Here is a 13,740-nt window from a genome sequence, read left to right as displayed (position 1 = left end):
CTCCGCCATCTTCTCCTCAGTGGGCATTGGCCACGGCTGATAGACAGGAGACACAGCCACTTTCTCCTATTGAAGAGTCTCCTCTGTCTACACCAGGACATGACATTGATTCGAGTGATGACAACAGTTATATCGGTTTAATTGACAATGAAATTGGTGTTTTAGACAGTCCAGTCACACGCCATAAAACCAGACGTATTCGAGTTCTCAGAGCCTAGGTAACATTGTTTTTTTTTAATTTTTTCATTAACTGAATCCAATTTGTAAGCATGTTAATATGGTCAAGATGATTTTTTACATTTCATACATGATAAATTTAAAACTATTCCAAATATTTTAAAAAATTGTTCCTGTTTGTTTATTTATAAGATTTTTGTAAATATTATAAGTATTTTCTTATCAAAATACTTTCATGGTGGTAAGGTTTTCTACTTACAGAATTTGTATAAGTAAAGGGTTTAAATTAAATTTTTTGTTAAGATTTTTTTAGAAAACGTTGTTGATAGTCAGCTTTCAAAATAGTGTGAACTTTTACATTAAATTGTTGATGATCACCATTGTTATAACCAAGGGAAAAAGTGCCTTCCTCCATACTTATTAACTTCCTGCATACTAATTTGAATTTCCTGCAAACCAATGAGCCTCCCTCTTACACAATGAAAACAATAGACATTCCAGACTTGCTCGTTTAATTCACAACCTGATTGGATCTTAAGATTTATATTGTCTGTTTTGAATAACAGGCGGAATCGAGCGCTACAACTCTGTTAACCGTGGACGAAGTTGAACAAATCCAATGGAAGAAGTTAGCCACTATTATTGGTCATGTGTTCCAGCTTACCACCTATGCAGCGTTTTGTGAAGATCTTGTCAACCCGGAGAAAGTAAATCGATGCCATGGCTGCACCATTCATCACTCAAGCCAAAGAGAACACTCTTGCCTGATGATGCCACCAGACACATGAAGAAGCACGGGAAAACGAAATATCTCTCTGGGAAAAAAAAAGCAGACTTCAAGGAAAGGGCCGCAGAGAAGGAGAAAAAAACAGAGCAACACGCAAGCAAAAAGGATAAGGGGAGCACGTCCAAGTCATCTCATCATAAACATGAAAGAAATCACTTTTTGTGTAAATGGCAGGGCTGCACGGCAGTAGTTAATCGACCATCGCAGCACCTAAAGCGTGTCCATGCTTTATCTGACAAAATGGTTTCATTTGCAAGACGACTTATGCAGTTGGTGGACAATTAACCACTTGTCATTTCTCTCCCATCAAACAGCACAATAAACGTAATCATTACGGGGGGGGGTTAATGTATTCAATAAGTAATTGTATTCCATTACCGTTTTGTGAAGTAGGAGGGGTGTGCTAGCATACTACCTTGTCGTTTCTCTCTCATCAAACAGCACAATAACAAAGTTAATAAAAATGTTGTTTTGATTATATGGAGTGTTAATACCTGTTTTAAAACTTAAAGCGTTCTTTCGAGTGCGGTTTAACTTTACACAATCTACCAAAACATGGCTAGATCACATAAGAAGTGGACTTGCGTCCGATGTCAAGAAATAAAGTCATGCTGTAAGATGGACTGGGTGTGTCTTCCTTGCGACACTATTTTGTGCATAGAGTGTTTTAAAGGTATGAAAGACTATTTGAAGCAAACCAAGAAGTGTCCCTTCTGTCAAAATGAAATGCCTTGCACCGCTTATTCATGGATTGTCAGTTATAATCCAGCAGCCCACGAACTTGAAGAAAACTTTAATGACCTGGATCAGCTGGACTGATGGGCCGAGTAGTGCCGAAGGAACTGATGAATCTGGTGACGATGATTACGCGTTGCGAGTCATGCAATAAAAGAGACATTTTTTTCTTCTCGGACATTTAATTGTAGAGTTAAAAAAGACGTTTTAAAGAAAATATATGTACATTAAAATTCATATAATCTCTGTGAAAGAAATAAAACTTGTTATACCACTATATATACTTAAGTTTATTTCTTTCGGCATGCTGATAACATGAATTTGCGAGCTGGTTTGCTGGAGATAGGTAGCTGTATTCGCACTTTAATTCAAACAACTTCTATACTAACATGCCGCTCACAAAAAGACAGAATCATTTCATAGCTCTACACCAATACATTTAGTATTCTCAGTCACAAGTGGGCTAACAAAGCGCCTTTGATTAAGAATTGGTTTTACTTTATTGTAGCCTACCCTTAAAGTGGAATCGAGCGCTACAACTCTGTTAACCGTGGACGAAGTTGAACAAATCCAATGCAAGAAGCTAGCCACTATTATTGGTCATGTGTTCCAGCTTACCTATGCAGCGTTTTTTGAAGATCTTGTCAACCAGGAGAAAGTAAATGGATGCCATGGCTGCACCATTCATTACCCAAGCCAAAGATAACATTCTTGCCTGATGATGGATAGTGAAAAAGGGGGGTTTTATTATGAGGAAGCCCGCAAGCAAATTGATCTTGATATCATGATAAAGACTGTGGACAACGTTTGCAGCACTATGGGGTTTAAGCTTGGCCAGACATGGGAAAGTTATCTGATGGAGTTCCCTTAGTTGCCTCGGACAACCGAGGAAGCTTATCAAGTCTTTCCCCAGATGAAATTAATGTTCACGTGCCTGATCCAAGCGCGAGTTTTTCTCTGAAGAGAATAATAAGGATACCAACAAAGACCCCCTAGAAGTGTTTGAGGTTCCCGCCCATCCGAGCAAAAAGACAAAAAAGATGTCCACTGTGTTATTTTGAAGGCTTTAAGCTGGCCAGACACATGAAGAAACACAGGAAAACGAAATATCTCTCTGGGGAAAAAAAAAAGCAGACTTCAAGGAAAGGGCCGCAGAGAAGGAGAAAAAAACAGAGCAACACGCAAGCAAAAACGATAAGGGGAGCACGTCCAAGTCATCTCACCATAAACATGAAAGAAATCACTTTTTGTGTAAATGGCAGGGCTGCACGGCAGTAGTTAATCGACCATCGCAGCACCTAAAGCGTGTCCATGCTTTATCTGACGAAATGGTTTCATTTGCAAGACGACTTATGCAGTTGGTGGACAATTAACCACTTCTGCAAACTGACACAAAAAGAAAAGCCAGTAACTCTGTTTCATCCGGACTTCAGACGACCCTTTTTTGCTTAAAGTGTATATGACATGAAAAATATTTTCTGCTTATTTGAAAGGCCTTTCGAAATACAGAAGAATGGCGTTTTTCTTTTCGAAATATCTTTTTTCGTTTCAGAGATATTGACGTTTTTGTATTATGCAAATTAGATCAGTGATGACGTCACAAGATTTGACCCACTGTGTATTAACTTGTTGTGGTGGCAAAGTCATCGTACAAAAACTCTGAGATTTGTTATGGAGAAAACACTGGCAAGCATTCATCTCGACCCGCGTCATAAGCGAAAAATCTGTAAGATCCTCCCGTTTCAGTCATATTACGCTATGATACAACAAGAACAACAGGGAAACTTAAGGAGGAAGAACTTTTATCACCACCTCAACTTTACTATGGAATTCTGTACCCACTCACATTAGATCAAGTGAAAGCCTAAATGCTTTTAAAGAGAAATACATTCAACACAAAAAGGGATATGCAAATATTGACCATTTTTAATTTCTTAGTGTCTTTTTACTCATTTTTACATGTACCAACAAGATTTTAGTCTATTTAATCGATTTTATCAAATTTTATAAATTTTTACCAATTTTATACTTTTTGTTGTTCTTAGCTAGATATTTTTAAATTATTGTAATTTATTTTAACTATATAGGTGAGGGCCACAGGGTTACCAGTCCTTGACTGTAAAGTGTTCTCTTCGTGATGATCATTCATGATCATCCGATTAGGCGTGGTAAATATTTGCCAGGCTGCATAGCGGAAAACTAGGAATCGATGCCTTGGAAAACAACTCAAAAACGGATAAACCTTACAAAGACAATCTCTGTTTCTTCTGCTGCCTCGCCCTTCATAATGGTTGCCACACAAAGAATTTAGGGACAGATGCACAGTATTATTATGAACAACACTGAGATGCTGGGTTAGAAAATAGAGTTTCATGGAGTCAAGTTGTCCGAACTAGATAAGTTGGAGACATTATGTGAAGTCAATATTCAAGTGTACAGTCTCGCCCCGACTCGGACATACAGCAAGGAAGATGACGAGAAAGAAATGCCTGAGATAACAGCCACACTTATTTGTCGCTCACACCGTCAGTACTCAAGCACCATGTACTTAAACTTGTACAAAAACCATTTTTCGTATATCAAAGACCTTGCCCATTACAGTAAACTGTTTCAATGTTCTCGCTGTGGCAAGTACGGGAAGCGAGCACATTACTTGAGACTGAGAGACAACATGAGAAAACCTGAGACGGCAAAATTCAGCTCAAGTACCCTGGGGGCGCCTATCCTGTTCCCAAAACTATCTTTGAAGAATTAGAAGACGAAGGCATTATCATCCCTGAAGAAGAGTGCTATTTTACTTATAGAGCCACCTTAGACTTTGAATGTGACTTTGACAAGGAAAATGCTAACCAAGAGAAAAACACCGACAAGTTAACCTACCAGTAGTTATCGTCACATATTCCCTTAAGTGTGAGTGTTTGCAGTTGTGTCCCTTGTTACAAGAACCAAGAATGTTTTGTCTTGAAAGGCAACCCCGACGAGCTGATGAGAGAATTAGTGGACTATTTGGTCGCCATCGGCAGGAAAAGTTCTTCCCTGCTACGCAAACAGTACACACCCATGTTTGAAACGCTTAACCAAGCATCTACACCTAGGGGTTGTGAGACGCTTGAAGAATAGTTAGCACAAATGCTAGTGAATATGCAAGAAGGAAATGAAGAGTCTGGGGAAGATGAAAAAAGTGAAGAAGAGAGCGAAGATGAAAGTAGAGGGATTTATTTGATGGTGAGGGATGATAAGGAGGATGAGGAAGAGTTTGAGTCTATGAACGAAGAAGATTGCACCTTTTTAGATGATGAAGTGCCTGAAAAGGATCCTTCGTTTTAAAGAAGATTAAACATAGAGTTGGACCAGGGTCGAAGACAAGAACAGAACAGAGGTGAGAAGAAATGGAAGATTGTGAGGATATATTATTCGGGGAAGCACAAAGCAGTCACAACAAAGCCCTTTATTAATTAAAAGAAAAACTGAACACCTACATTCAAGAACTTCCAGTCTTGAGCTTCAATTCTGGCAAGTATGATATCAATGCTGTGAAAGAATTCATGTTCCCGTACCTCATCAAGATGCTACCGATCAAATTCACTCAAATTCACAGCAGGGTTCGAATCAGTAGAGCTGGAGGACGAAGACAAAAGCCTGGATGCTTCGCTCAGTATTTCGGACACTCAACATGGCTCAATGTGAAAGTAGACGACTTAAAGGAAGGAAACCCAAGCTTGAGGCCTTCAAAGAAAGATGCTTTTTTGTCTGTCAGACATTCCACTGAGACGTGTGGCCAGTCAATCCATTTGGCGGCTTCGATGCTGTTTCAAGTTTGTCCACACGCGCTGCCAGAATCGGTGGCAGGAAAACCATTCCAAATGTGCACACTGTCAGAGAGGAATTGTTCAACCCGCAGCCCAAATTTGGAACCCTCCACAGGAGATTCGAGCCAAGACACGCTTTAAACATGTATCGAGAAAGCAAAACAGCTTTCAGGAATTGAGTCATACGCGAAGTAAGTAATCATGCATTTGAAATATGACTCGCACTTAAGTTTGTACTAAAAGTTATGTTTGTTGTTTTTTCAGTTTCCTTTCTTCATCAATCCAACAACCTGGTTCGATTTGTGGGAAGCCCTGGACGCAAACTTATCATTTCATTCATCAAACCAACCACTCTTCGTAAGTGGAGATGTATTTTCGGGTGAGCCGCTTCATTTTGTTCATCACTATCGACTGGAAAGCATGGTTGATCATCTAATACCAATATTGATACATATGTATACATCGCGACAACAACTATTGATTGACATCCTAAACTTATGATTTATCCGACAACGATTTGGACAAAAGCTATAATTTATTCTACAGTATGCTGTTGAGAGCTTTTGATTCATCCAACATAGCTCTCATTTTGATTGACAGTTTTAAATCATTTAATTTATCCGACGGCCTTTCTTGTTCAATGACTGTGGCGCGAATTTTGAGAATATATTTGCGGAAACGCTTTGGGCAGGGTTATTATCGAACTCTCGTCAATGGCTGCTCCAGTAACTATCAGTTCACAAGTCACACAAACGTTACAAAGTTCACCCATGGCGTTTGCAGTTAACACAGTTTCCCCTGTAGAACAAGTACAGACCGCGAATGTTGAAACAGAAGAGGAAAAGTTGGAGCGAAAGTGGTTAGATTTGCTGAACCATCAAATGAATTTCAGCCTTGGTCTAATCGCTCATGCCACTACCTCGCGATGTACCAATGAAGTGATCAAAGCCAACGTGTTGGGTCATCTTGGTCGCGTCATGTATTAGGGCTTTAGAATAGAACTTTACCCCAAAATTGTGTCAACGAAAATTTTAAAGTATCAAAAAAGCGCTGCCTTTAAAAAAAGTAGCGGGTCAAAAAACCTATCAGCCTTAAAAACTAGGACATGGGTCTTGGCGTCGTTATTAGCATATGAAAAAAGGCCGTTTTCGGAAAACGCTCCTTTATTAAGGCTGTAGGCAACTTTGTTTGATAGTACTATTCTTATTTATTTTTAATGTATCTTTTTCATCTATCCGCTGCGCTGCTTTATATATGGGTAGGTGTTGTATAGGTATACGCAAAGCTTCATACTTTGTGATTTACTGTAATCAACTTCAAGTGATGGCTCGTCGCAGCGACAGACTGGCATCCAGAGATCCAGAGATTGTGGAAATGCAGTTTGAATGCTTTTTTTGTAAGCGGAAAGGGTTTACGTGCCAAACGAACGTTTTTCGGTTGAGCTGCTGTTCAAATTTCTGTCATAAGACGTGTCAGGAAGTGTGGGATAAAACGTGGGATCTCTGCGGATTCTGCTGTAAAGAGAAAACAATCGCATCCCAAATGGAAAGTAATGTAAAAGTCGAAGAAAACGCCAACGAGGAAACTAGTGCATCCCAATTGGAAAGTACAGAAGCCGAAGAAAACCCCAAAGAGGTGATAAGAAGCCTACTCCACAACGAACAAGGCTTAGAGGAACTTATGTCATACACGCCCCAAGGATATTCCGAGACAATGCTAGAATATTTTTGGTTTGGGAACACTTCACATTTCAAACATTGTGTGCCCATTTGCTACATGGTTTCGACGTAAAGAAAATCTATCTTCTTTTGCGATTCGACAATCCTCGAAGACTCTGGTTGTACTTTGATCACCTTAAACGATTATTGTTACCTTTTTGTAGTGAATTTAGAACCATGTTATCTGCCGCTAACCGCGGAGCCTTAGATGGGCAAATTATATTTACACTAAGCGATAGTGGATCCAAGTGTGCTAGCTTAAAACTAACTGTAAGTGGTGTCCAGTTTAAGAACAGCATTCCAGAATGGCCTACTATGATATTCACGCCTTTTGGGTGTTTTTCATTGTAAATATATAAAACACATTGTGTTTAAGTCGCGTAAGAAATATTTATTTTTTAAAAAAAAAAGAGAGAACGCTTTTATTGTAATTTATTAGCTTTACTGTTCAGTTTCCCAGTTTTGAGGAATGTTATAAGAATGTGAAAGTCTTTTTTTGCTGTAAATATCATTAAATCCTTTGCCATACATGAAATCGGGTCCTTTCTTAACTTTACGATGTCTAGTTTTAGCTCTTTCAGCAGGGCTAATCGAATAATGCTTCTTCGCTAATTTAGGCACCTTACGAGAAATGTCTGTTTTATAAGGCGAAAAACCTTTAGTAAATACGTCCATATACAACAATGGTTATTGCGCATATATCGCCTTGGCGTTAAACCTGGTCAACAATCTCTGTATCATAACCGCATGTTACCTTTCCCATAGGCACGATGGCAAGCACAACTCAACAACACTTTGCCGCTGCGGACGACCTCGTCTACAAGGAGCAGCTGGAGATCTAGCTACATTGTGATTTTTACAAACGCAGCATGTTCACACATGGTACCGTTGCTGACGTCCTCAAACTTTCAGCCTTCTTTAACGCATTTCTTGGGTGGCAGCAGCAAATAACCTGTCTACCTTATCCTTGAATCATCCGACATTCGACATTCCAGAACCAGAGATTTTAAATAACACCGTAATAAAAGAGCTCAATGCAACTTTGGCGACCCTTGATGGCCAATTAACTGCTTCTGAGTCAGCTACAGACCAACACCTCTCTAATTTGCAAGCTGCTTCTACCATATACAACAATGGTTATTGGGCATATATCGCCTTGGCGTTAAGCCTGGTCAGCAGTCTCTGTATCATAACCGCATGTTACCTTTCCCGTAGGCACGATGGCGCACAAGCATCAGAAACACTTTGCCGCTGCGGACGACCCCGAATACCAGAAACCGCTGCAGACCCAGCTACATTGTGAATATTACAAGCGTGGCGTCTACACACAATATTGTACCTTTGCTGATGTCATCAAAGTGTCAGAATTCTTCCAAGCTTATGCCGCCCATGACCTCCGTTGGTGCTCCTTATGCAATGATAACCACCCACCCACCCTGATCTGTTTTTCCGAGAGCTGCATGAAGCCACAGAATCAGGAAGGCGTCCTCGATTCCACCCTAAACTTCAAATGGACAATGGACGGTTTACAGGACAGAGTTTTCCAACTATGCCGATACTTTATAATCAACGAAGACCACCTCCTGCCGCTATACCTGGACTCACTGACGCCGGACTGTGCAAGGTTTTATGATTCCTACCAGTATCTTTCTTTAATGTATACCATGGTCGAGGCTAAATAAGACGTTTTAGCATCGTTCTTGTTGACTTACCTCAACAAGCATTCCTATTCATTATTTTCTATTCATGTTACCTCTACTGATATTAACAGAGTAACCTTAAGAGTAACGTTTTCTGGTAACGTTTAATTAAAAGTTATTTCATAAAAGGCAATCAATGTGCAATTCATTCCATCACTTATGTAATTAAAGAAATACTTCCCATGAGGGAGTTACTCATTGTTTCTCAATAGAATTCATATCTTTTGATAAAATACTGGCCTGAATGATATGATTTATCTTGCAGATTTTGAACACTTGCATGATCTGCATGGACGATGATTTCAACTTACCAATGACGCGATGTTGTGATACGATAGTGCATAAGAAATGCATTAGAAGGTAAGAAAGCACGCTGTTTTTTTTTAGTTAAGCGACATTCTTTTTTGTTCTTTTAATTGTTTAATGCATTGTTTAAATTTCGCTTCGCTTTGCATTTTAATTGTAAGTGCATTGTTTACAATTTGCTTAGCTTTACATTTGGTTTTATTTCAGATGGAAACGTTCGAGATCCATTAGGGCTGTGGGGTGCCCTTTCTGTATCCCCCCGTATAGACTACCGAATGACGAACACATAGAGGTAGATAAAAGTTTTATGATGCGCTTGAATCGGGTAAAAAATTCGTTATTAATTTGTTATTAATTTTACCTATTTTTTTCCTCTCATAGAGATACCAAACAAGACATCCGGACACCGATGTGCATACAAGATGTCTAGCATGCATTTACTTTAGAACGGGGTTAAATGCGATACAAAAACACAAGTTTGCATTTATAGTAAGACGAATAGTGGCACACAAATCGTTGTGTGGCAATAATTCAAACTGTGAGCATTGTTTGAGATTCAGTATTATGTTGGGTGACTCTGATTGTCAGTCTCAAACAATGCTGACAGTTGTTTTGTTTTATTTTTTATTGGTCTTATTGTAAAATGCAAACTCACGATTTGTATTGCATTTAATAACTGAAGTAATTGTATGCTATTCATCTGTAAATACACCAATTTTTCACTTTGCAAGATTAAATTAACTCTTTTTTTTTACTTTAATTATGGTAACTGGAATCGTGCCGCTATGTTTCGCTTTTGTCATAAAGGTCCTGACCTGAATCACAATTTGTTTGACACTTTGACTCGGTTAAGTTTTTACTTTTAAATTTGAACGAATTAAAAGAGTTATTAACACTTGACTTTTGAAAGAAAATGAGACCAAACTTATTGTTTATTTCTTTTTAATAGATGGAAATTTAGATCGATGGAACGTTAGTATTTTTTCTCAATTTTGTTGTTAGGTCCAATGTCATTGAAGTTCAGTTGGAGGAGGATTTCAGCGAAATTATAGCCCTGATCACTCCATTAAAGAAAGTTATTTGTTGTGCGCCTATCAAGAGGGATACCGTAAAGCCTAAAGACTTTGTTCCTACTAATGCCAGACAGTACCTTGGTATTTTTGATCAAATGTTTGCGACAATAGAGATGGAACTCGTAAAACTAGCAATAGCATCGCCAGGATTTACAGTTTCCTTTGAAAATGCTAATATGCACTTTGGTGCAAACCCAAGTTTGAGGGCCTCCATAAGGAGAACATTAAGGAGTAGTTGCTTTTTTGAAAGAGAAAGTGAAAACGTGTTTTTCCTAAAGTCAAAGTATTTTCATTTTTTATCGACCTTTAAAATCATTATTATGGTTGCTAGAGTGGAAAACCTGTTACTTGTTTTTTTTAGCCATTTTCTAAAATAAATTAAAAATGGAAAAGTAAGTTTAAATTTAATGTAAATAAGCAAGGATTAAATATTACTACATATGGGCAGGCATACAAGCCCCCACACGTACGCATTGCGAACCTATTTTTTTCTCAAGGTCGCAGGTTGAAACCATAGTTTTTTAGTCAAGCTTTCATTCGTGTTTTACTCGCAAACTTCGAACGCACTTTCCAAAGCCAATCAAAATTGATTAACATGGCTCAATGTGAAAGTAGACGACTTAAAGGAATGAAACCCGAACTTGAGGCCTTCGGAGAAAGATGCTTTTTTTGTCTGTCAGACATTCCACTGAGACGCGTGGCCAGTCAATCCATTTGGCGGCTTCGATGCTGTTCCAAGTTTGTCCACACATGGTGCCAGAAACGGTGGCAGGAAAACCATTCCAAATGTGCACACTGTCAGAGAGGAATTGTTCAACCCGCAGCCCAAATTTGGAACCCTCCACAAGAGATTTGGACCGTTCCACAGAGGGAACCGGCAAGACATGCTTTAAACATGTATCGAGAAAGTGAAACGGCTTTCAGGAATCGAGTCACACGCGAAGTAAGTAATCATGCGTTTGAAATATGACTCGCACTTAAGTTTGTACTAAAAGTCATGTTTGTTGTTTTTCAGTTTCCTTTCTTCGTCAATCCAACAACCTGGTTCGATTTGTGGGAAGCCCTGGACGCAAACTTATCATTTCATTCGTCAAACCAACCATTCGTCGTAAGTGGAGATATATTTTCGGGCGAGCCGCTTCATTTTGTTCATCAGTATCGACTGGAAAGCATGGTTGATCATCTAATACCAATATCGATACATATGTATACGTCGCGAGCGTGAACGGGATTTAGATATTTTGTAAATAGGTAATTGGGAACAACAGTTACGATCTCGAATCTTTGTGGCGACAAGTAATTCATTCTTTTTTGTTTTGTCTTGTATAGATTTGTTCCCTCACATACATACATCAGCTCACACACACAAGGACTCCATACTTACTTTACCTCCCGAAAAGCACACACTCGTAAACTGTTTTTTTATTATTGTAAGTCGGGCACGGATCAATAGGATCGTGTACACGTCCCGCAGTCGTGTATTTAGGATACTTGTTGTATAATATAATAGTTTACAACTTATTTCTGTTGTCTGTTGTGAAACTGAGCGAGTGTGTTACCTAGTTTTTACAATTACACGATTAGTTCAGGTTACCTAGTAACCATGACTGGAACTCGCCCCAACACGTTTGTATGACATAAGAAAGCTTGCCTGAACTTGCCCTATTGTTATTCAAAGCCTATCCATGTGTACCTATTCACTGTAAGTACCATTTAATGTATGCAGTATCAATTTTCCATGACGTCATTCAGAGGTAGTCACTTTTCATGCTAATGACCTCACTTTACGTGGACCCTATACAGAATCTCATATACCCACTTAAACAATAGCTTGCGTGGGCTCCACGCGACTCTTTGTGTGTTTTTTATGGCCCTAAAACGCAAAGCAGAAACTCAGATGAGTGAAATTAGGAGACATGTTCGTGGTTTGCCACGATGAGCAGGTGTGTCGAGGCAAAATGCCAGAGGTAAGACTTATTCTTTACAAAGATTTTTAGAAGGCGCCTAGCAAAAAAGCTTGTTGCAGAAAATTGTCCGAGACCCTAAGAAGATGGTAGTGTCATGTAGGCAACGCCACGAGATAAAAAACTGGAATGATCAAAAACACAAAGACACAACAAACTAGTCGAGCTTTAAAGATTGATTTTATAGCAGACGACATTATTTTTTAGTTCAAATTTTTAATTTAACTCTTATGTTCTAGGTTTACGTGTTGACACCATGGGACTACAAATACTTTAAGAAAAACCCCTGGTACGGAAATCCATTCCTGGTTACAAGGACAAAACACGGATATGCCGCCGTGTTGACCATCAAGCATGGGCAGCGAATGTTTAACTTTAAACACTTTGCAAAAAACCGCAGGGAAATTTTTAGTTTCTTAGAACAAGCTTAGGTTAAGAAATTGGTTTAATACACAATCCATCGATTTAATTTTTTTTGGTTTCCCGGGTGATGTATGGATACCGCCATATTAATAATTCATATCTACCTGTTTTTTTTTGCTTGTAATTCTACAATAGTCATTCATTTGTAATAGTTTTTTATTATAACTGTTGTATGCGGGGTCAAGGAATTCTCTTGAACTTCTCTTGAATTCATTTCTTGGGTGGCAGCAGCAAACAACCTGTCTACCTTATCCTTGAATCATCCGACATTCGATGCAACTTTGGCGACCCTTGATGGCCAATTCACTGCTTCTGAGTCAGCTACAGACCAACACCTCTCTAATTTGCAAGCTGCTTCTACCATATATAACAATGGTTATTGGGCATATATCGCCTTGGCGTTAAGCCTGGTCAACAGTCTCTGTATCATAACCGCATGTTACCTTTCCCTTAGGCACGATGGCTAATAAGCATCAGAAACACTTTGCCGCTGCCGATGACCCCGAATACCAGAAACCGCTGTAGACCCAGCTACATTGTGAATATTACAAGCGTGGCGTCTACACACAATATTGTACCTTTGCTGATGTCATCAAAGTGTCGGAATTCTTCCAAGCTTATGCCGCCCACGACCTCGGTCGGTGCTCTTTATTTTATTTTATTTTTTTTTTTAATAGTTTATTGCAAACAAAAAAGAGAAAAAAACAGCTACATACATGTACAATGTGTCTGAGCTTTAAAAACAATACGGTACTTATTTACAGTGCTTGCTTATGTTAATTCTTTATCAGCTAAAATTCCTGTCCTTTCAAACATTACATTATTTACAGATGCAAAAGCTATACATTTAAGAAGAATTAGTAGACAAAACAGAAAAAGCGAGGTAAACAAAAAAAACTTCGTGACGAGTACAAAGACTAATTACGGACAAAAGGAAGCAGAAAGAAAATAATAAAATAAAATAAATAGATAAAATAAAGTGCCTTACAAAATTTCACCTAAAAAAAAGCCTTAGAGTTGAATTTGAGACTTTGAGCTGCTTTTTTCG

The sequence above is a fragment of the Oculina patagonica genome, chromosome 4 (assembly GCF_052425735.1).
Source record: "Oculina patagonica isolate OP01 chromosome 4, crgOcupat, whole genome shotgun sequence".
NCBI classification, from domain to species: domain Eukaryota; kingdom Metazoa; phylum Cnidaria; class Anthozoa; order Scleractinia; family Oculinidae; genus Oculina; species Oculina patagonica.
The sequence above is the reverse complement of the archived record's forward strand: the minus strand, read 5'-3'. Positions refer to the sequence as shown.